Below are 25,925 nucleotides of genomic sequence, written 5' to 3' on the forward strand. Positions count from 1 at the left end.
ATATGTGCTCATGTTTGGCCACATTTCAAAATGCTATAAAACTAATGCAGAAAATGATTGTGGATATAAGAGAAGTGGAGGTTTCTTTTAGAACTGGGGTCAGCAAACATTTTCTTTAGAGGACCAGTTAATAAATTTTAGGTCTTGAAGACAAGAAAGCAAAATCAAGAATACTATGTAGTTGTTTATAACAAGAGAAAAATCAAATTTTGACAAAAATTTTGGTTGATGTAATTCAAAATATAATAATTCAGTATAGTGTTTTGTAATATAGATCTACAATGAGAAGAATGGCATCCTTTTCATGGGAATAATCTTTTGCTCAGTTGAAATTCAAAGTTAGTGTTCGATTTTGTGAAGAATCTTCACAGTGCAGAGAGGAAAAACTATACAGAAAGTCTTCTCTTAAGAAGAGTCCATACAAGACATGAGTTAAGAATATGAGACCAATGAAATTAAGGTACTTTAAAAAATCCAATAGCAAGCCAGGCGCAGTGGTGCACTTGTAGTCCCAGCTACTCAGGAGGTTAAGGGAGAAGGATCACTAAAGCCCAGGAGTTACAAGGCTGCAGTGAGCTATGATTGTGCCATTGTACTCTAGCTTGGGCAACAGAGTAAGACTCCAATCTCTAAAATAAGTTAATTAATTTTAAAAAACATGGATTATCTGCTTAAAAGAAGAAAAATGAAATTCAATAGCAAGCAAGCAGACATTTTGTTTATTTTGTTTTCAAGGTAGAATATCGCTATATACAATAAAACAATAAAACACAAATAGAGAAAATCACTTTAGTATTTAAAAAAATCATACACACATAAATCCCACAACCCAAAGACAACTATTTCTCATTATCTTGGAACACATCCTTCCAGGCAACTCTTAATGCAAAAATGCAGTATATCTATCCAGTTATATACATCACATAAATATATATACACATGTGTGTGCATACACATATAATTTCATATCAGGTTAGATTTAAAATACCAATTTGAAATGAAAAATAATCTACAAAGTTTAATATTATAGAAATTTATGAAAATACATGGAAACAATACTATAAATATAAAGCAACATATGTTATAAGCTTTACCTAGAGGCAATGTATCACAGTTATATCTACCACTTACATGCATATGAAAGTTTGTTACCAGCTCTGTGCCTTGAGATTCTTCATTTGCAAAATAGGAAGAATGATGCCAATTTCACAGGGTTGTTGGGTATGAGTTATTACATACAGTACGTAGAACAGTACCTAGCACTTCATAAGCACTATACAAAGATGTTTGCTATTATTATTATTGTCATCATAAAAATGTAATCCAACTCTGTCCAAATGTCTGTTTTCACTGGTATATCAACAACTGCTATCACTCTTGTGGCCAGGCATGGTGGCTTATGCTTGTAATCCTAACACTTTGGGAAGCCGAGGCAGGTAGATCACTTGAGGTAAGGGGTTCCAGACCAGCCTGGCCAGCATGGTGAAATCCCATCTGTACTAAAAATATAAAAATTAGCTGGGTATAGTGGTGCATGCCTATAATCCCAGCTACTTGGGAGGCTGAGGCAAGAGAATTGCTTGAACCTGGGAGGCAGAGGCTACAGTGAGCTGAGATTGTGCAACCCAAGACAAAGTAGATAAATCATACTTCTTCAACATTAAAAACTTTGTTTGTATCAAAGAATACATTGGCTGGGCATGGTAGCTCATGCCTATAATCCCAGCACTTTGGGAGGCTGAAGTGAGAGGACTGCTGGAGGCTAGGAGTTCAAGGCTAGCCTGGGCAAAACAGCAAGGACCTGTCTCTACAAAAAAAAACAACTTCATCTGGCATGGTGGTACATGCCTGTAGTTCCAGCTACTCAAGGGGCTAGGGTGGGAGAATCACTTCAGCCCAGGAGCCTGAAGCTGCAGTGAGCCGTGCTGGTGCCACTGCATGCCAACTGAGCAGCAGAGTGAAAACCTGTCTCTTTAAAAAGAAAAAGAAAAGAAACGAGAAAAAGATCAGGTTCAGTGGCTTATGTCTGTAATCCCAGCACTTTGGGAGACTGAGATGGGCAGATCACTTGACTCCATGAGTTCAAGACTAGACTGGGCAACATGGTAGAAACCCTATCTCTACAAAAAAATACAAAGATTAGCTGGGCATGGTGGTATGTGCCTGTAGTCCCAGCTACTCAGGAGGCTGAGGTGGGAGGATTGCTTGAGCCCAGGGAAGTCAAGGCTACTGTGAGCTACAATTGCACCACTGCATTTTACCCTGGGTGACAGAGTGAGACCCTGTTTCAAAAAAAAAAAAAAAAAAAAAAAAGAATAGCATTAAGAAAGTAAACAAAACAAAACAAAAACAATAAAACGAATGGGAGAAAGTATTTGCAAATAATACATCCAATAAAGATCTAGTATCTAGAATACATAAATAACTTAAACAATTCGACAACATAAAGACAACTCAATTAAGAATAAGCAAAAGTCTTGGACAAATATTTCTCCAAAGAAGATAAACAAATGGCCAATAAGCATATGAAAAGACTGTCAACATCATTAGTCATTAAGGAAATGCAAATAAAAACCACAATGAGAATGGCTCAAATTAAAAAAGATGATACCACAAGTTTTTGTGAGGATGTGTAGAAACTGAAACCCTCAAATTTCCATAGGAGAAATATAAATGGTTTAGCCACTTATAAAACGCTTCCACCAGGTGCAATGGCTCACCCTTGTAATCCCAGCACTTTGGGAGGCTGAAGTGGAAGGTTCACCTGAAGCCAGAGATCAGCCTGGGCAACACAGTGAAACCTTGTGTCTACATAAAACAAAAAAGAAAATTAGCAAGGTGTAGTAGCATGTGCCTGCAGTCCCAATCACTTGGGAGGCTGAGGTGGGAGGATCACTGGTGCCCAAGAGTCTGAAGCTGCAGTAAGCTATGATTGAGCCACTGCACTCCAGCCTGTGCAGCAGAGAGCAGGACTCCATCTCTAAAAAATAAAAGCTTAAAAAAAAAACCTGTTTCCAAAAGTTTAACATAAAGTTACCATATGACCCAGCAGTTTCACTCCTAGACATTTAAGAGAACTGAAAACATATGTTTATACAAAAACTATACAAATGTTCCGGATTCCTAAGAGCCTAAACGTGGAAATAACTTAAATGTCTATCAATTGATAAATGAACAAACAAAATGTTATATATCCATATAATGAAATACTATTCATCCATGAAAAGGAATGAACTTTCTGATGCATATTTAAAAGTGGATGAACTTTGAAGCATTATGCAAAGTGAAAGAAACCAGACATAAAAGGCCACATATTGTATGATTCCATTTTATATGAAAGGCATAAAATAAGCAAATCCACAGATACAGAAAATAAATTGGTAATTGCCAAGGATCAGGGAGGGGGGATGAAAAGTGACTTGAATAGGTACAAGGTTTATTTTGGGGTGATAAAAATGTTCTTGAATTGAATGGTAGTGATCAATGTGTAACTCTGTGAATACACTAAAAAAAACCACTGATTTGTACATTATAAAATGGTGAACTTTATGTATGTGAATTATACCTCAATAAATCTGTCATTAAAAAAATGAAAGGAACACTAACTTGCTAGTTTGCTGAAAGTGAAGTTCTATAGCTTATTTTTATAGTTTGTGGTTTCACTTAATAGCCCCTTAGTTCTTAGAGATGCTTTTGCTCTCTATGCTCAAAGGAAGATAAGCAGCTGCTGAGAAGGCTAAACGAGCATTTTTATCTGTGCTTTGGCTCATTTCACATCTGGGGTTGGGTTAAACAAGTGGCTTGAATAAGGGTAAAAGGTATAACCAGATGTTCTTAATAAAGTTTCCTTCCATTCAGCATAAAAATGTGGCATAAGAAGAAAAATTTGAGCAAACGGCACCTAACTTAATCTGAGAATCCTCATTAGGGCACTCATTATTATCAATTTAGAGTTTTTAAGTATACAAATGTCAGAGTTCTTAACTAATGAGATACAAACACAGTATTACAGTGTTTAATTAAATGTTCTGCAAATTTACATTGGGTTATGTAATTTACCATTCATTAAATTTTCCTTATTATTTAGTATATTTATAATATCTCACATTTATTTCTCATTATAATGATACAAAATATGGCTAATCAGAAACCAATTAGGCCTCTAAAAAGCGAATATATTTGTTCTTTAAAACATACTGTAGTCCCAGTCCAGTAATTCTGATTTATATAAATACTTTGAGTAATCTGAGTTATTTGTTTTTAAATATTTCATTGATTTGAGAATTCAGAACTGTAGTATTTGGGGTAACCAATATTTAATACAGCAGATATACTCACATGAAACATAAAATTTCAAAAAGTGTGTTTTCAACTATGTTCAACATTTTATCAAAACTTGGCCGGGTGCGGTGGCTCAAGCCTGTAATCCCAGCACTTTGGGAGGCCGAGGCGGGTGGATCACGAGGTCAAGAGATGGAGACCATCCCGGTCAACATGGTGAAACCCCGTCTCTACTAATACAAAAAAATTAGCTGGGCATGGTGGCACGTGCCTGTAATCCCAGCTACTCAGGAGGCTGAGGCAGAAGAATTGCCTGAACCCAGGAGGCGGAGGTTGCAGTGAGCCGAGATCGCGCCATTGCCCTCCAGCCTGGGTAACAAGAGCGAAACTCCATCTCAAAAAAAAAAAAAAAACTTAATTTAACAAAATTAATTCACAAAATGGGTTGAAGTCAAAGTACATATGAAACAAGAGGATTGAGCACTAGAACTAAATATTTCTACATTTCAGCATCTAAGATGTAGAAATCAGCATTTTATAAGGCTGTGAATTCACCACCAAAAACTCAATAACCAATTCAATTAATAACAGTGATAAAATTTTGGGATTTAACAACCTAAAATCTAAAGCAGAGATTCTTAAACTTTAGTGTGCTAAGAAGCACTGAGATTATCTGCACAAAATGCAGATCCTGTGGCCCCACCTTCAGAATGATGATTCAGTAGGTATTCGGGTGGGAGCGGGGATGACCAAGAAATCTGCATTTTTAGAATAGTCAAATAATAACTCTGGTATTGATTAGCAATACCAGGCTAGAAAATAAAGTGACCAGCAACAGCATTCCCTCCAACCCCATACCAAACCTTAGAAATTATTTTTTAAGAAGTATTTTTAGGCTGGCAGTAGTGGCTCACACCTGTAATCCTATGGGAGCCTGAGGCAGGTGGATCACTTGAGGTCAGGAGTTCAAGACCAGTCTGGCCAATATGGTAAAATCCCATCTCTACTTAAAGAAAAACTAAAATTAGCTGGGCATGGCAGAGTGAGCCTGTAATCCCAGCCACTAGGAAAGCTGAGGCAGGAGAATTGCTTGAACCTAGGAGGCAGATGTTGCAGTGAGCTGGGATTACACCACTGCACTCCAGCCTGGGGGACAGAGCCAGACTCCTTCTCAAAACCACTGAGAGGCAAAGCCAACATCATCTCCAACATTCGCTCCTTCACTGAATGCCACTACAGATACTTAATGAGTGATTGCCTACCCTCTTTTACAACAAGTGCTGACAAAGTTATGATCACTCAGACAAAAGCAGGTGGCTATTGCAGGATTCTGGAAAAGTATCTGCTTTCCTGATAAAGGAAATTAACATCACTGATGCTGCCCTTTCCTTCCATCTTATTGCCCTGAAGCCTGAAACAATGCCCAGCAAAGTGACATTTATAAAGCAATCATGAGGGAAAGAGCAAAAAAAGTCACAAAGACATCATTGAGCCAAGACCAGCAGCAAACTTTTTATAATGTGATAAAAATAAACCCTGATTTTAAAAAACCATTGTTAAATGTGCTTTTCTTTCTATGGCCAAAAGTATGCCTAATGATTCAAATTAACAACACCCTTTCTAACCCTACTGGAAAAGAAAGAAAACCCAAGAGCAAAGAGTTCCTGGTTAAAAAGTCTAAAAACCAAAAGTACTAAACGTTTAGATGCCTATGAAAATGGCATTCAAATCACAAAGATCACTGCATATACCAATAATACCTTGTCAAAGTCCAAGCCATATGATGATATGTTTAATGAAAACATAAAGAAATATAAAAAAGGGAATTAAAATACAAGTTCTAGAGACATTGCCAGCCATATACTTCAACAATCTTTATCCTTCAGAACTGATAAAAACAATTGCATTAAAAATACTTTCAGGCTGGGCACAGTGGCTCATGCCTGCAATCTCAGACCTTTGAGAGGCCAAAATGGGAAGACCTCTTGAGGCCAGGGATTCAAGGCCAGCCTGGGCAACACAGCAACACCCTGTCTCTAGAAAATTTTTAGAAAAATTAGTGGGGCATGGTGGTGTGCACCTGTAGTCCCAGCTACTCCAGAGGCTGAGGTGGAGGATCTCTTCAGCCCAGGAGTTCAAGGCTGCAGTGAGCAACGATGGCACTACTACACTCTAGTCTGGGTGACCAAGCAAGACCCTGTCCCCCACCAAGAAAAAAGGCCAAGTGAGGTAAAAGCTCAACATCCTGGCTGTCCCACCTTATCCACAGGGTAGCTTCCCCTGTCATGCAGACAGGGAATAATGTTATCAAAGGGCAATTGTCACTGAAGCAACTGGCATGTGCGCATTAAACACACTAGTCTATAATTTTCATGGGAGAAAGACATACTGGAATGGGATGTGAAACAGTGGGACCCTTTAGTCCCATTCAATGTACTATCATTGTGACTTATGTTGATGAATATATAACTAGTATTAATGGCTTACATAACTGTACTTAAAGGTTTGTGCATGTATACCAAGGTGATAGTGAGACAACTGCACAACAGACCACCTACTAGGCTTCCAGTTCCTTCCCATGTTATACGCCAGAAACAACATAGGATTCCAAGAGTAAAATGTTTAGATAAAGGCTTAATGGTTGAAGTACTCAGAGGTGTTATCTCAGTACAACATCGCCACCTGCCTGATGCAGCCACCAAGTACACTCCCTTTTTTAGAAGGCTGCTATTAACCAGCTACAAAGTTCTAATTGTAATTGAACAATTGACCCATGTAGGCCTTGTGACATTCTAGACTTACTTGGGGATGGGTCAACTCAAACTTGGAAATGAACAAGATGAGAATAGCCCAACCAACAGGGACTGCTATTCAAATGGAAATGGTATACTGCAGAGTACAGCCAGCCTGGTTGAGCAGAACCTTGGGTTTTACAGCCACTTTATCTTTTACTCCACTGCCTGAAACATGCCACTGGCTCAATAGGCACTGGATTCACAGAGGTTCCTTTAAATACCTGGGCCTGATTCACTGATGGCTCAGCTAAGGTGAAACCTGATGATGCCCACTGGGCCTTGACAACTGTATAACCCCAACAACTCTGGAAGGCTGATAGAAGTAAGGAGCAATCAGCATGGTAGAATAATGCAAAGCCATCACCCCAGCTTTAATTCAGGGTTAGGCAAAAACTATGACGGTGGGCCAACTATGCCCATTCATTTATATACTGTCTATGGATGCTTTTGTATGACAGCAGCAGAGCTGAGTATAGAGACCGTATGGAATGCAGAGTCACAGATACTTATTATCTGGTCCATTAAAGAAAAAGTTCGCTGACTCCTAATTCTGACAACCCTCCAGAAGTTTTATTTTTACTGTTTTCCTCAGTTGGCAATGGCCTGTCCAGTGGTCTCATCTGCCGCAAGGAAGACTAATCACTCGCAGATTACAGATACACCTTTTGGGGGCCATGAATTCTGCAAACAAATCATGGCTGCTAATTGAACAATCTGGACCACTCACGCCCGAGGTAACGTTGTATTCACTGATGGAAATGAATGGAATCGAACTGCTTATCAAGCCTACAATACCTTCAATTGCACTGTGATTGCCATCCAAATCCATCAATAAATAAATGTTTTGCCTGTGGCTTAAGTACCATTTATTATCCACTGTTTCATATCCATTCAAACTATGCATGATGTCATAATTGAAAAGAATATGTATTCTGCAGTTGTTGGGTTTGGTTATCTATCAGGACAATGCGGTTGATAGTGTTATTCTAATAATTTATGTCTTTTTTCTCTATTTATTCCATCAAACATCAAGAAAGTGGTATTAAAAACACAATGCTTATTGTAGTATTACTCATCCTATTAATTCTACTTATGTTTAATGCATTTTAAAACTCAGTTTTAGATGCATATATTTATTTTCTTTTTTATCATCCAGCCCAAAATGTCAAGGTGCATTTAAATTACGTGCATTTAAAACTGAGTTTAGGTGCATACATTTAAATTTTCCTGATAATTTGACTTTTGAACAGTACAATATATCTCTGGCAATAGGTTTTGTCTTAAATTCAATTTTAGTTGACACTAATACAGTCAAATTTCTAATATTCTTATGTTTCTTAATTTCATGATGTATCTTTTAGCATACATTTACTATCACATTAATGTCTCTATATTCAACATTATCTTAGAGGCAATTTCCTCCTTTATATTGGCGTACATTAATATTTAATGTAATTTCTATATGGTTGAATTTTGAGGTACCATTTAATAATTGTTTTCTGTTTATCCCTCTTTTTCTTGTGCCTCTGCCTTTCCTTTCCTATCTTCTTTTGCATTAACTGAACATTTTTTAGTATGCCATTTTCATTGAAGTATTGCTTTTTTATGTACAGTAATGTTGAATCTTGCAATAGTACAGCTCCACATACCTGCCTCCACCCTAGCATCTTCCATCTTTGTGCTATAGTTGTCACACGCATTACATGTACATACAATACACACAGACTTATCGTTTCATATGTTAGACACAACTTTTTAAAAGGGAAAAATCATCCTTTCTATTCAACAAGAAATTATCATATTCTTTATTATTTCCTAAAGATGCAAGTTTGCTCCTGGTATTATGTGCCATTAACATAATTTCTAGAGTGGATGTCCTGGCTTTACTGCTCCTTCATCCTAGAGGGATATTGTTGCTTGATGGAAAACTTCAGGTGGCCAATATTTTATTCTTTGAATCCTTCAGACACATTATTCCACTGTCTTCTAACTTTCATGGTTTCCAATGAGAAGTCAATAGTGTGTTAAAATGTACTTTCTCTGTGTATAATGCATTATTTTCTTCTGCCTACTTTCAAGATTTCCTCCTTACTTTGGTTTCAGAAAAATGATATGATGTCCTTAGACATGGCTTTTGTTGTATTTAATCTAGTGTGTTGTTTGCTTATATTTTTGAAGTTGCAAATGTATGTCTTTTGACAAAAGTAGGAAGTTTTCCACTTATAGATTTTTTTTCCTCCCTTACTCTCTCTCCTCACCTTCTGCAATAACTACATGTATGTTAGCTCTGATATTGTCCCACATGTTGCTAGGCTCTATTTATTTTTTCACTCATTCAGTTTGGAAATTTCTAGTGATCTATCTTCAAATTTATTTAATCAATTCTGCTGTTAACACATCCATTTTTTATTTTTGATATTGTATTTTTAAGTTGTAGACTTTTCACTAGGTAATTTCTCACATTTTCTCTTTCTCTGCTGACATTTCCTACCCTTTTATTTAAAAGAAGCATATTTTCCTTCATGTCATTGAGCATTGTAATAATAGATGCTTTAAAATAATTTCTACTAGAAAATAGAGACTTCCAGTTCCAAAGTAGTGGCACAGAAGCTAACTGGCTTCACTACCCTTGCAGAAAACCAAAAACAAATACACAGCAATGAGATTTTAACCAGTAACACCCAGAACTCAAATATGAGGATAAGACAATTTCTGAGGCCACAGAGAAGTGGACAAAAATTCAGAGTGAATGGTCAGAGATTCAGACTTCCAGATCTGTGATGTCCCTCCCCCAATTCTGCCTGGCATCAAGAGCATAGAAAATCTACTCCTGACTCATGGTGATTATACCAGAAAAAGTGAGACTGAGGTGGTAAACCAGCTTTCTCACCATCTTGGATGCTCTGGCAGGAAACTTGTCCTTGCCTTAACCTGCAGGAAATATCATGGTTGCCTGATGGGAGAAACAACCCTGAGGACAGGTGACAAAGTGGAGAGGCTAGACTACTATCCCGAGCCCTGGAAACTCTGTTCTGTTACTTGGCTACAGGAGACACTAAATTAAAGTGGCTGTTCAACAGCACCATGCACTAAAAGATACATTACAAAGGTCCCTGGGCACAAACCCCTAGCCAGCCTTGACACACTGTGGGGATAACCACTTTAGGATGTTCCCAAATCAAGATAGGCAGCACTCCATTTAGCAGATCCAAGGTGAACCTGGGCTTTAGGTACCACCTATATCCAAAAGGGAGGCAACAACTTAGCTGTAAAGATTCACTAAGAGGCCAGACACAATGCTTCATGCTTGTAATTCCAGTGCCTTGAAAGGCCAAGGCAGATGAGAGGATCACCTGGGGCCAGGAGTTTGTGACAGGCCTGGGCAACACAGTGAGAGTCTGTCTCTACACCTCCCACCAAAAAAAAATTCTTTTTAAAGTTAGCGGGGCATGTTGTCACGTGCCTGCAGTCCAAGCTACTCAGGAGGCTGAGGTCAGAGGATTGCTCCAGCCCAGCAGTTTTAGATTACAGTAAGCAATGACTGCACCACTGTACTCCAGCCTGGGCAACAAAAATGCACTAAGCAAAATATACCCAATAAAACCAAAAGAAGGTAGATAGATAAAACTTAAATAAATAATCCTTCAATGCAAAGATATAGCTAAACACATGAAAAAAACATCAGCAATTAGGGAATTATGACCTTCCCAATAGACAAAGCAAAAATACAGTGACAGACCCTAATGAGACAGTGATCTGTGAGCCCTCTGACCAAGAATTCAAAATAGTCATTTTAAGGAAACTCAGTGATCTCCAAAAAATAAAATAAAATAAAATAAACCATAGAAAAGCAATTCAGAAATTTATCAGAGAAATTTACAAAGAGATTGGGGAAAAATATGAAAATCTTGGAACTGAGAAACATATCCGCTGAACTCAAGAAGTCATTAGAGACTCTCAACAGTGGAATGGACCAAGCAAAGCAAAGAATCAGTGACCTAAAATACTGGTTATTTGAAAATACAGTCAGTGGGGAAAAAGAACAAAAAGTAATGAATACCACCAACAAGATATAGGTAATTACCTAGAAAGACCAAATCTAAGAATTACTGGTGTTCATGAGGGAGGTAAGGGTAAAGGGTAGAAAATGCAGCCAAGGAAATAATAATGGAAAATCTTTTCAAAACTTAAGAGAGATACAAATACCCAGTTATGGGAAGGACTAAGAACAAAAAACAGATTCTACCCAAATAAAAATACTCTAACACATATAATAAAAAAAACTCTCAAAGGTCAAGGACAAAGAGAGGATCCTAAAAGCATCACAAGAAAAGAAGCAAATACCGTATCTCCAACTTTTCTGGCAACAGACTTCCCAATGTAAATCATACAAGCCAGTAGAGAATGTAACAACATTTTCAAAGTGCTCAAGGAGAAAACATTGCCATCCAAGAATATTATATTCAGCAAAATTACACTTCAAACATGAAGGGGAAATAAAGTATTTCTGAGACAAACAAAAATAGATAATTCAGCACCACCAGACACACATTATAAGAAATGCTAAGGAGAACAATTCCATCTGAACCAAAAAAACTCTAATGTCCAAAATGAAAGCTTTTCAAGGTTATAAAACCCACTGGTAAAAAGCACATGGTGAAACACAAAATATAACTGAAATGGTGGTGTGCAATCCACTCATAACTCTAGTATGAAACCTGGAAGATAAATCTAACAAAAATAATCATTACTATTAGCAACCTGTTAAGACATAGGTAATACAAACAATGTAAACTGAGACAACTAAAAGTCAAGATGCTGCAGGTGCCAGGCATGGTAGCTCACACCTGTAATTCCAGCACTTTGGGAGGCCTAAGAGGGCAGATCATTTGAGGTCAGGAGATCGAGAGCAGCCTGGCCAACATGGTGAAACCTTATCTCTACTAAAAATACAAAAAAATTAGCTGGGCGTGCTGGCACATGTCTATAATCCCAGCTACTCAGGAGGCTGAAGTAGGAGAATCACTGGAACCCAGGAGACAGAGGTTGCAATGTGCCGAGATCGTACCACTGGGTAACTTCATCTCAAAAAAAGGAAAAAAAAAAAAAAAAGAAAAGAAAAGAAAAAAAAAAACCAGGTGATGGAAAAACAGTATAGAATTTTTTTACATCTTCTTTTGCTTTAGTTTCTACCCTTGTATTTGTAATCTAAGATAAGTTGTAGTCCCTTTAAAATAACTTGTTATATCTATTATATGATGTCTCTGTAAGCCTCCTGGTAACCACAACACAAAAACTTGTAACACAAAATGTTGTAACTGACTCATTAAAAAGAAATAGCAACAAATTAACAGCATATTACCAGAGAAAATCACTTACCCACAAAGGAAGGCACTAAGAAAGAAACCAGAAAACAAGCAAAAGAATGGCAGTAGTAATGCCTTACTTAATAATAACACTGAATGTAAATGGTCTCAATTATCCAACTAAAAGGCACAGAGTGGCTGAATGAATAAAGAAATAAGACCACGTTATATGCTGCCTTCAAGAAATCTACTTCAAATGAATAAAGAAATAAGACCACGTTATATGCTGCCTTCAAGAATCTACTTCACCTATAGAGACACACATAGATTGAAAGTGAAAGGATGAGAAAAGATATTCCATGTATCTGTAAACCAAAACAGCAGGAGTAGCTATACTTATATGAGAAAGTAGACAATCAGTTTAAGATTATAAAAAGAGACAGAGAAGAACCCTTTACAATGATAAATAGGTCAATTAAGCAAGCATATGTAAGAATTATAAATATCTATGTAGCCAACACTGGATATCTCAAGTCTATAAAGAAAATATTAACATCTAAAAAGTAGACTGTAATTCAATAAAAGAAGGAGACCCCACTCCAGTAATGGACAAATTATTCAGACAGAAAATCAACAATGAAACAGCAGAGTTAAACTACACATTAGATCCAATAAGCCTAACTGATGTTTAGAAAACATTTTATCCAACTGCTGCAGCATAAATTTTCTTTACCAGCACATGGAACATTCTCCAGAAGAGACCATATTTTAGGTCATAAAATAAATCTGAACAAAATTTTTAAAGTAAAAATTATATAAAATATTGTTTATGACAACAAGGGACTAAAATTAGAACTTAGTAAGAAGAACTAGAGAAAATACATAAATGCATGGAAGTTAAAACATCCTCCTGAATGATCAATGGGTCAATAAGGAAATTAAGAAAGACATTTTTAAATGTCTTGAAACAAATAAAAATGGAAAAATGGAAATGCAATATAGAGGCCAGGCATGCTGGCTCATGCCTGTAATCCCAGCACTTTAGGAGGCCAAAGGGAGCAGATCACTTGAGGTCAGAAGTTCAAGACCAGCCTGACCAACAAGGTGAAATTCCATCTCTACTAAATATACAAAAATTAGCTGGGAGTGGTGGCAGGTGCCTGTAATTCCAGCTACTCAGGAGACTGAGGCAGGAGAATCACTTGAACCTGGGAGGTGGAGGTTGCAGTGAGCCAAGATTGCACCACTGCACTCCAGCCTAGGCAAGAGAGCAAGACTCCATCTCAAAAAAAAAAAAAAAAAAAGCAATATACCAAAATCTATGGGATACAGCAAAAGCAGTACTAAGAGGCAAATGAAAGAAAAATGAAAGCCTTCAAATAAATAACTAATGATATACCTCAAGGAACTAGAAGCAAGAACAAACCAAAGCCAAAAATAGTCGAAGAAAAGAAATAATAAAAATCAGAGAGGAAGCTAATGAAATTGAAGCTAAAAAATACAGATCAATGGAAGAAAACATTGATTTTCAAAAATGTAAACAAAAATCAACAAGTCGTGAGCTAGACTAAGAAAAAAGAGAGAAGACTTAAATAAATAAAATCAGAAACAAAGAAAGGACACATAACAACTGAGACCTCAGACACACAAAAAATCATTAGAGACTACTGTGAACAATTATACACCAATAAATTGGAAAACCTAAAAGAAATGGACAAATTTGTGTAAACAGACAACCTCCAAGATTGAATCATGAAGAAATAGAAAACCTCAACAAACCAATAACAAGTAACAAAATTAAAGCTGTAATAAGAAGCCTCCACAAAAAAAAAAAAAAAAAAAAAATCATCAGTACTACAGATTAAAAGTACAGATCCAAGATGACTGATCACTAGCAGCTTGGGATTGTAGCTCCCAGGGAAAGCGCAGAGAACAAGAGGACGCCACACTTTCAGACGAATTTTTGTTGCTCACAGACCAGATTCCCAGCGGAGGAGCCCCACAGGTCGCCAGCGCGACTCTTGTGGCCAGTGAGGCGGTTTTGCCGGTGCCTCAGCACAGTGGTTCTTGGTGCAGAGTAAGTGGGACTGGGTCCCCTTTTGGCCGACGTTTGGAGTTCCGGGAAGGCAGAGTCACCTACTCAGCTGATTGAAGGACGGACTCAAGAAGGGAGCCAGACTGGAAATTCCCGGGCAGAAAAGCACCATCAATCTTAACACTGCTGTTTTGGCTGGCGCAGTGGATTGCTCAGATTTCGAAGCTGGGAATCAACAAGTTGGACATCCACTCAGAGACCTAATTAGAAAGTTGGTAATTACAAAGATGACAGATGGATAAATTTATAATGAAGGGAAGAAACCAGCCTAAAAAGGCAGAGAATACCCAAAATCAGAACGCCTCTCCCTCTAGAGGTGATCACAGTTCCTCATCAGCAACGGAACAAGGCCTGATGGAGAATGAGTGCATTCCATTAACAGAAGTAGGCTTCAGAAGGTGGATGATAAGAAACTTCTGTGAATTAAAAGAACTTGTTCTAACCCAATGCAAAGAAACTAAGAACTTTGAAAAAAGGTTTGACGAAATGCTAACGAGAATAGACAATTTAGAGGAATATAAGTGAATTAATGGAGCTGAAAAACACAACACAAGAACTTCATGAAGTATGCACAAGTTTTAACAGTCGAATTGATCAAGCAGAAGAAAGGATATCAGAGGTCGAAGACCAACTTAATGAAATAAAACGAGAAGACAAGATTAGAGAAAAAAGGATAAAAAGGAAGGAGCAAAGTCTCCAAGAAATATGGGACTATGTGAAAAGACCTAATCTACGTTTGATAGGTGTACCTGAATGTGACAAAGAGAAGGAATCCAAGTTGGAAAATACTCTTCAGGATATTATTCAGGAAAACTTTCCCAACCTAGTAAGGCAGGACAATATTCAACTCCAGGTAATACAGAGAACACCACAAAGATATTCCTCAAGAAGACCAACCCCAAGGCACATAATCATCAGATTCATTAGGGTTGAAATGAAGGAGAAAATACTAAGGGCAGCCAGAGACAAAGGTCAGGTTACCCACAAAGGGAAGCCTATCAGACTTACAGCAGATCTCTCAGCAGAAACCCTACAAGCCAGAAAAGAGTGGGGGCCAATATTCAACATCCTTAAAGAAAATAACTTTCAACCCAGAATTTCATATCCAACCAAACTAAGCTTCACAAGCGAAGGAAAAATAAAGTCTTTTGCGAACAAGCAAGTACTTAGAGATTTCACCACCACCAGGCCTGCTTTACAAGAGCTTCTGAAAGAAGCACTACACATATAAAGGAATAACCAGTATCAGCCTTTCCAAAAATATATCAAAAAGTAAAGAGCATTAACATAATGAAGAATTTACATCAACTAATGGGCAAAACAGCCAGCTAGCATCAAATGGCAGTATTAAACTCACATATATTATTATTAATCCTAAATTTAAATCGACTACATCCCCCAATCAAAAGACACAGACAGGCAAACTGGATAAAAAGTCAAAACCCATCAGTATGCTGCATCCAGACCCATCTCACATGCAACGATACACAAAGACTCAAAACAAAGGATGGAGGAAGATTTATCAACCAAACGGAGAGCAAAAATAAATAAATAAATAAAAGCAGGAGTTTCAATTCTCGCCTCTGATAAAATAGACTTTAAAGCAACAAAGATCAAAAGAGGCAAAGAAGGACATTACATAATGGTAAAAGGATCAATGCAACAAGAAGAGCTAACGATCCATATGCACCCAATACAGGAGCACCCAGATACATAAGACAAGTTCTTAATGACTTATAAAGAGACTTAGACTCCCACACAATAATAGCAGGAGACTGTAACATCACATTGTCAATATTAGACAGATCAACAAGACAGAAAATTAACAAGGATATCCAGGACTTGAACTCAGACCTGGAACAAGTAAACTTAATAAACATGTATAGAACTCTCCACTTCAAATACACAAAACACATATTCTTATCAGTACCACACCACACCTATTCCAAAAGTGACTACATAATTGGAAGTAAATCACTCCTCAGTAATTGCATAGCATTTCATAGGTTTAAATGAAATATTGGTTGGCTGCTTGTTTGTTATTTTCTTCCCTTATTCCTTCCTGTCTCCATTGTTAAGCATAATTATTGGCATAAAAGAGATTTTCAATTCCCATTTTTAGACTGCATTCTACCTGGGCAATAAAGCAATACTCCTGTTCTTTCTCCCTCTTTCTCTTTCTTTTTCTTCCTCTCCTTCATTCTTTTTCTTTCTTTCTCTCTTTCTTCCTTTTTCTTTTTTTTTTCCTTTTTCCTTTCAAAAAAAAAAGAATTCATAGACTTCAGTTACTCAACATTCTCCAATTCATTTTACTATCGTCAATGAGAGTGATCACCATTTATGCCAAACCTGAAGCTTAGTTCTTTACATTTAAATATGTACTTGAATATTTATTCTTTGTTTTCTTTCATTTATATTATTATTCTGTCAGTTAAAAAAAAAAAAAAAGCCCAGGACTTGACAGTTTCACTGCTGAATTCTACCAAACATTTAAAGAAGAATTAATACCAATTGTACTCAAACTCTTCAAAAAACTTGAAGAGGAGGACATACTTTCAAACTCATTTACAAGGCATTACCCTGATACTAAAACCAGATAAAGACACAACAAGAAAAGAAAACTACAGGCCAATATCCTTGACGAACATAGATGTGAAAATCCTCAACAAAATACTAGCAAACAGAATTCAACAACACTTTAAAAAGATCATTTACAATAATCAAATGGGATTCATTCCAGGGATGCAAGAATGGTTCAACATAGACAAATCAATAAACATGACATATAATACTAACAGAATCAAGAACAAAAACCACATATTTCAATAGATACTGAAAAAGCATTTTATAAAATTCAACATCCTTTATGACTAAAAAAAAACTATCATCAAAATGGGTATATAAGAAACACACTTCAAAATAATAAACACCATATATGATAAATCCACAGCTACCATCATACTGAACAGGGAAAAAAATGAAGGCCTCTAAAGACTCGAACAAGACAAGGATGCCCACTTCCAGTCCTGGCTAGAGCAATTAGGCAAGAGAAAGAAATAAAGGGCATCCAAATTGGAAAGGAAGAATTCAAATTAGCCTTATTTTCAAGCAATATGATCTTATACCTAGAAAAGGCAATAGAGCTCACCAAAAAATTTTTAGAGCTGATCAGCAAATTCAGTAAAGTTGCAAGTTGCAAAATGAACATACAAAAATCAGTGGCATTTATATACACCAACAGAGAACAATCTGAAAAAAGAAATCAAGAAAGCAATCCCATTTGTAATATCTACAAAAATATAAAACCCCTAGGACTTAATCTACCTAAAGAAGTGAAAGATCTATAAAAAGAAAACTATGAAATATGAAAGAAATTAAAGACATAAAAAATGGAAAGGTATTTCATGCTTATGGATCAGAAGAATTAATACTGTTAAAATGACAATACTATCCAAAGTAGTTTACAGATTCAATGCAATCCCTATCAAAATTTCAACAACATTCTTCACAGAAATAGAAAAAAAATCTTAAAATTTATATGAAGCCACGAAAGACCACAAATAGCCAAAGCAATCCTGAGCCAAAGGAACTGAAGGCATCACACTTTCTGCCTTCAAAATTTACTACACATCTGCAATAACCCATAAAAATAGATACATAGACCAATGGAACGGACTAGAGAAACCAAACATAAATCCATGCATTTACAGCCAATTCATCTTCGACAAAGGTGCCAAGAGCATACAAAGGTGAAAGAACAGTCTTTTCAATAAGTGGTACTGGGATAACTGGATAGTTATGCAGAAGAATGAAACTAGAACCCTATCTCTCACCATAACAAAAATCAAATCAAAATGGATTAAAGACTTAAATCTAAGACCTCAAACTATGAAACTACTAAAAGAAAACTTTAGGGAAACAGTCCAGTACATTGGTCTGGGCAAAGCCTTTTTGTGTAAGATCTCAAAACACAGACAACCAAAGCAAAATAGAACAATGGTATTACCTCAAGCTAACAAGCTTCTACACAGCGAAAGAACCAATCAACAAAGTGAAGAAACAACCCTTAGAATGGGAGAAAATATTTGCAAACTATCCATCTGACAAAGAGTTTGTAACTACAATATATAAAGAGCTCAAATAACTCAATAGCAAAACTCCCCAAATAATCCGATTTTAAAATTGGCAAAATCCAACCCCACTAGAGACAAGAGAAAAAATAAGAAAATGAAAAATGGGCAAAAGATCTGAACACATATTTCTCAAAAGACGACATACAAATGTCCATCCAATAGGTATATGAAAAAAAATGCTCAACATCGCTAGTCATCAGAGAAACAAAAACCAAAACCACAATGAGATGACATCTCACCTCAGTAAAAATAGCTTGTATCAAAAGGACAATCAATAAAAGATGCTGGTGAGAATGTGGAGAAAAGAGACTCTTGTATACTGCTGGTAGAAATGTAAATTAGCGCAGCCACTACAGAGAACAGTATGGAGGTTCCTCAGAAAACTAAAAATAGAACCATCAAACGATTCAGCACTTCTACTACCAGGTATATAGCCAAAAGAACGAAAATCAATGCATCGAAGGGATATCTGTACTCCCATGTTTATTGCAGCACTGTTCACAATAGCCAAAATACAGAATTACCCTAAGTGTTCATCAACAGATGAATCAATAAAGAATATATAGTGTATATATATGCAATGAAATATTCAGCGATTAAAAAAAGAATGAAATCCTGTCATTTGTGGCAACATAGCTGAAATTGAAGGCCACTATGTTAAGAGAAATAAGTCAGGCACAGTGAAACGCTGCTTGATCTCACTCTCAGGTGGGAACTACAAAAGTGGATCTTTGATCATTTTGCAGTTCATAAGCATGATTGGGTTTTCACGCTCTTGTATGAGATGTACCTCCCTAAAGCATCGTTACAACGTCAGCACATTACCCATCTGATGTGGAAAAAAAAAAAAGTGGGTCTCATGAAGATAGAGAGTAGAATGGCAGTTATCAGAGGCCAGGAAATGTGGGGCAGGGGGCAATGAAGGGGAAGAAAAGGAATATAAATGTATTTATTACCACTGAACTGTACACTTTAAAATGATAAAGATGGTGAATTTCATATGTATATTTTAATCTCAATTTTTTAAAGTGTAAAAAATAGGAGAAAATTGATGTGGAATATATAGAAACTCTGTACTATCTTCACAAATTTTCTGTAAATCTAAAATGATTCCAAAATTGAAATTTTATTTTTAAGAAAATAATTTTTATAATTTTCTACATCTGGGTAATCTTGGGATTCATTCTGCTAATGTGACTATTGTAATCCTAGAGATTGAAGCAACAGCTCCTGCCTGAGATTTTCCACTGGGAAATTCCTCCTGGCCAGCCCTGCTGTTTTCAGACTAGCCTAGCCAGCCCCCACAATCATATATGCTGATAAACCTCTTTAATGACCTACTGATTGTTTCTCTGGTAAAATCTTGACTAATGCAGAGGTTTAATCCAGTTCCTCTCATTCCATCATGGCTAAATGACAAAATTTATGATATGATTTTAAGTTTTTCAGAATTTCTCCCTGACCTCAAATATCTCCCTTACTGCTGTTCAGAGTGCTTCTAATTTTACCATTAAGTAATACTTTCTTTGGATCTTCTGGTATTTGAATATCCTACCTAGGAGAAAAAGATGCTACTATGAGGAGTTTCATGATTAGGAAAATGTACTCTGAAGAGAAGGCTAAGAGTATAGCTTGATGATATTCTGCTGAAGACATCAGGCATGTGTTTCATGGATCCACTCGACCAACAGAAGCCAGGAATAGAGACAGGGAAATCCAAGAAAGATCTGTGGATTGTCCTCTTGTCTGATGGCATGGATCCCCATGACATACAGAGGAGATACACAAGGTTTTTGAGAATGCAGTATCTGCAGAATCTGCCATCTTGGACTGACAGGCACAAAGACATAATTTAAAAAAAGAAGAAGAAGAAGAAGATGGCAGCTACTGGACTTGCAAAATTCTACAAGCAGGAAACAGGCTGATAGAGCTACCTAGGTGGAATCCTGTGCTACCCTTCAATAAAATGTATGAATGACTCCAAGGGCAGGGATGTGGGCTTAAAGGTCCAAGCAGGACCAGGGCAGGAGTGGGCAGAGCCATAGGCCATACATGGCCTCAAGCCAGATAGGAGCCTCCAGCCTTGAAACACAAAATGGGATTTGCCCTACTAGATTTTAAACATGTTTGAAACCAGTGACTCCTTTATTCTTTCCCATTTCTCCCTTTTGAAATGTCTATCCTATGCATGTCCTATTACTGTATTTTGGCAGGAGGTAACTTTTATTGTAGCTTCATAGCTCCACAGAGGCACAGGAATTTTGCCCAGGATGAATTCCAGAGTCTCAACCACACCAGAGTCAGATGGTTGAGATGATGAAACTGGACCTTTGAGCTGATAATATATATTTTTTAATTTTGGATTTAAGAGTTGATGCTGTAATGGGTTGTGACTTTTGAGGATGCTGGTAGGGGAAAAAGGTAATACTTAGCATAAGGCATGAACATGAATTCTGGAGGACAGAAGAGGGGAATATAGAGAAGTGAATTATAGCCCCCAAAAGATGTCCACATCCCTTAAAAGACCAAAGAGTTACTCTCTGGCAAAATCGATGATTAAGTTACAGATCCTAAGAGAAGGGGCTTATCCCGGGTTATCCAGGTTGGTACTTAAAACAAGCACATGTATCTTTACAAGAAATACAGAAGATGAGCAGACTCAGAAATGAGGAGGAGTCAATACAATGAGAGAGACAGGGATTGAGTGATGTGGCTATAACCCAAGAATGCTAAAGGCCACCAGAGGCTAGAAAAGGCAAAGAACAAATTCTTCCTCAGAATTTCCAAAGGAAGTTCAGTCTTGCTTACATTTTGATTTTAGATTTTTGGCCTCCAAAACTGTAAGAGAATACATTTTAGATATTTTAGGCTTCCAAGTTCATGGCAATTTGTTATGGTAACCACAGGATAAAAACCATTGAGTAATTTGGGACATGATCCTGAACAACATGAATTTTATAATGTGAACAATCTGCCCAGGACTGACACTGCTGGATTCTATGGTAAGTACATATTAATATTTTAAGTAAATGCAAAATTATTTCCCAGAGAAGCTGTACCATTTTCTTTATTTATTTACTTATTCATTCACTCACTCATTTTTGAGATGGAGTTTCACTCTCATTGCCCAGGCTAGAGTGCAATGGTGCAATCTCAGCTCACCACCATCTCCACCTCCTGGGTTCAAATGATTCTCCTGCCTCAGCCTCCCCAGTAGCTGGGATTACAGGCATATGCCACCATGCCCGGCTAATTTTGTATTTTTAGTAGAGACAGGGCTTCTCCATGTTGGTCAGGCTGGTCTCAAACTCCTGACCTCAGCTGATCTACCCGCCTCGACCTCCCAAAGTGCTGGAATTACAGGTGTGAGCCACCACGCCCAGTCTATCTGTACCATATTGTGTACAGCAATGTATGAAATATGAGAAATTTAGTTTCTCTACTCACTGACTGTGGGGAGTTCTTTAAAAGTATTGTGGACATAAGACATGTGACTTGTGTCTTTTCATTCTCATAATGGTTTTCTTCAAAGAGCAGATGTGTTTCACTTTGATGAAATACAGTTTATCAATTTTTTAATGGATTTTGCAATAGAAAATTTTGCAAAAAAAAAAAAATTTTTTTTTTTTTTTGAGACAGGGGCTTGCTCTGTTTCCCATGTTATAGTGCAGTGGTGTGATCATGACTCACTGCAACCTTGACATCCCAAGCTCAAATGATCCTCCCACCTCAGCCTCCCAAGGAGCTGGGACTACAGACATGTAACAGCAGGCCCAACTAATTTTTTTTTTTTTTTTTGCTTTTGTAGAGACAGAGTCTCCCTGTGTTGCCCAGTCTGGTCTTGAACCCCTGGGCTTAAGCAATTCTCCCACCTCAGTCTCCCAAAGTACTGGAATTACAACTGTGTCCAACCTTAATGTCACATTTTAAAAGTCTGTGCCTCACCCAAGTCACAAAGATTTCTTTTCGTTCTCTTATAATAACTTTATAGTTATAGGTTCTACATTTAAGTCTGTAATCTAATTTGAGTAAACTTGTTTTACACATCTTTGCACCTTTGTCAAAAATAAATTGTCTCCATATGTGTGGAAAAGGTCACAGGATCCCTATCGATTATTACAGTTTTCATCAGTCTTGATATGGGTAGTGACATTCCTCCAACTTCTTCATTTTCAAAATTATTTTGCTCACAAGTCCTATGCATTTTCATGTGAATTTTATAATTATCTTGTTAATGTCTACCAAAAAAAAAACCTGCTGGGATTTTTATGCAGATTACACTGAGTCTATGGATAAATTTGGACAGAACCAGCATTTTAATGATGGTAAGTATTCTAGCATAAGAAAATGGCTTAATTCTCCATTTATTTACATCTTTATCTACTCTCAGCAATATTTTCTAGCTTTCAGAGTACAAGCCTTGCTTACTGAATGTCAGTAGTATGTATATTTGGATATTCTAAAATGATCAATTCATTGCTGTTAGTATACAGAGGTCCAACTGATTTTTGTATATTGATCTTATATCCTGTAACCTTGTTGAAATCATTTATTAGTTCTTTTTTAAAAAATAAAATCCTTTAGTTTTTCAACACAGACAATCATGTCATCTTTGAATAAAAGATAGTTTTACTCTTGCCTTTCTGGTCTGACGGTAGTTCTTTGTTCTCATGTCTCCTCTGCAGATCTCCGGAATTCTCTCTGCAGCTCCCATATCTCTGGTCCACTGTATTAAGAATCTATGATCTTGGCCTCCTGGGACTCTTAGCAATATCTCATCAATTCAGGGAGACTACCAAGCTCCATTAGGGTTCCCCCTTACTGCACCATGACTGGAAACTAAAGGCAGTAAGTTGGGGAAACCACAGGCAGCCTCTCTCTCATTTGTTCTCCATCTCTCAGGGATGGCCATCTTTCAACAACTAATGTACAGTAACTAGGAAACCACTATTTGTTGTTTAGTTCTTTCAGGTAGAGAGTTAATCCAGCTCTTAACTTATATTGGCCAAAAGTAGAGGCCCTAATATTAATTCTTTATCTGGCATTTACTGTGCCAGTCAGTGCTTTGCTAAGCATTTTACATATAATATTTCCCATATTTTCCTTAAAACTCTGAAATCAGTATTGGTCCCATTTTACAAAAGAGTAACTTGAAGATCAGAGAAAGTATTTAGCCTGTCCTTAGTTATATAATTACTAATCAGCATCCAAGTATATAGGGGAGCTGGGGAAATAGGAATCAGGAATGACTACTAATGGATAAAGGGGTTATTTTAAGGATTACAAAATTGTTCTGAAATTAGATATTAGTGATGATGTGCAAACTCTAAGCACATAACAAAACCACTGAATTGCACTTCTAAAAATAAATTTTATACTATGTGAATTTTATCTCAATAAAAATGATGTTTTTTGGGGAAAAACTGAAGAAAATTACATGACTACAGGGCCATGCATTGGATTGCTAAATACACAAAAAAAAATTACAGAAAGTCCAGTTAAATTTGAGTATTAGTATAAGCATAACTAGGCAATAGGAACATCCTCACACTATTTGCATTTATCTAAAATGATCATCAAATAGTTATCAGTTAATAATATTGAATAGCTAGATCGTTTTCCCCTTGACAATTGAAGATACTAATCATATTATTTTGCAGTTTTATTCTAGTATGGCAAAATTAACACTTTTCTGATTTACAGTTGTTTCAAAAGCAAGTTTGCCATTACCAAAATTAGTATGCTAAGTAAAAAAATGACCTGAGTCTGCTTGAGAAAGTATGTTAACAAAATACATGTAAGGTTTATATTTACTGTTGAAAACAAGGACTATTTTTCTTACTACATATGTGCTTTATGAGGAAAATTACTGTCAGATGCAAAGGATATCCCAAGTCATAGACCACAAAATAACTTAATTCAGTATAATTAGATCCACATACTGAATTTTTTCATTGCCTGATTAAAGTACTCTCAGAGTTCTTGGAAGAATCCAGAAAAACATGCTTTTGTAGTACTCCAAGATGGCCAAATAGATCATGTGATATATATAAATTTCATGACTGGTGGTAAATTTTATATATTATTTCAAAATAATTTTCTGTAGAACCTTATAAAAATTAATTTTGTGGTCACTAACTGAGGTCCTGGTATACGGGTTTAAAAATTCTCAATCTCCCAAATTACAGAGTGTGTTCTAGAGCACAATCATGTAAATAATTTCTATTTGATTTTCCTGCCTGTTAAGTAGGAATATCACTGGCATTAGCAAACATTTGCACCACAATATGCAAGGCTCCATTCTAAGCATGAGAGATACCAAGAAGCTTAAGCAAAATTTCTATTTCCATATTGGACTTATAGATAAATTAAACGGCAAATAACTCTAATACAAAGAGGTATCAAAAACAGGTGTTAAGCACTTAAAATATCCAAATTCTAAAAGGTCATAATTGAGGTACAGCATCTCAGTGACTACCTCATCTATGATGGGACAGGGTTTGAAACAGAGTTAAGAAACAAAATGTGCCCAGAAGCACACTGAAATATTAACTCTAGATAAAATCCTCATCAAGTTTAAAACTTCCATACAAAAGAGACAAAAATGAATGGTAACTAAACTTATGAATAAGCAAGTTAGTTGTGCCAGAAAGTAAGGACAAGCTCAAAGAGTGATGAAGATATGTCAAAAGGACACAGACACCAAATTATTGGGCTCCCACTAGCCAAATGTAGGACATTTTGTGCACTATAATAAATATTGAACAAATATAATCCAATGAATAAAATAGGAATCTATGAGGCCAAAATGATAGGTAAATAAAGGAATAAACTGAAAGTTAGATACAGAATGGGATATTTACATAGTTTTAAATTACTGCTCCAAAAAACCACGTAAATTTTTCTAAGTACAAAAGAGTAACTGCAGAGTGAAGAAGACTAGTAGACACCATCTCAGTCATGTGATTAAACTGATCATCATCAATAACAAATCAAAATCGTGTACCACCTGATAGGATGCAATAAAAACCAGCATCTACTCTGTGACATTCCTCTCAAAGATAAGTAAGCTGAATCTAATCATAATGAAACATCAGAGAAAAAAACTGAGGCACTTTCAACAAAAATAAATGCCTTGTAATACTTAAATGTGCTAAGAGCATAAAAGTCTAAGAAATAATAATGACCTGTTCCAGAATGAAGGAGACTAAAGAGAGATAAAAATTAAGTTTCCCCGAACTAGATCCTTTTGCTAGTTACGGGGACAATAAGCGAAAATTAAAATGGAGTTTGAAAATTAGATGGTGGAAATTAA

The 25,925-nt window shown here is 36.5% G+C and overlaps 1 protein-coding gene and 1 non-coding gene across 8 annotated transcripts in view; one reads left to right on the plus strand and one right to left on the minus strand.

Moving 5' to 3' along the window:
• BCAS3 (BCAS3 microtubule associated cell migration factor) overlaps positions 1 to 25,925 on the minus strand; it is a 695,431-nt gene that overhangs the window by 411,974 nt on the left and 257,532 nt on the right. The gene's annotated exons all lie outside the window — the stretch shown is intronic.
• LOC135275791 (small nucleolar RNA U13) lies at positions 19,345 to 19,445 on the plus strand. The gene has a single exon (XR_010343374.1). It is a non-coding gene; the product is annotated as a small nucleolar RNA U13 (small nucleolar RNA).

Source organism: Aotus nancymaae, unplaced genomic scaffold, assembly GCF_030222135.1.
Source record: "Aotus nancymaae isolate 86718 unplaced genomic scaffold, 86718_ANA_hifiasm-v0.15.2.pri h1tg000018l, whole genome shotgun sequence".
Taxonomy (NCBI): domain Eukaryota; kingdom Metazoa; phylum Chordata; class Mammalia; order Primates; family Aotidae; genus Aotus; species Aotus nancymaae.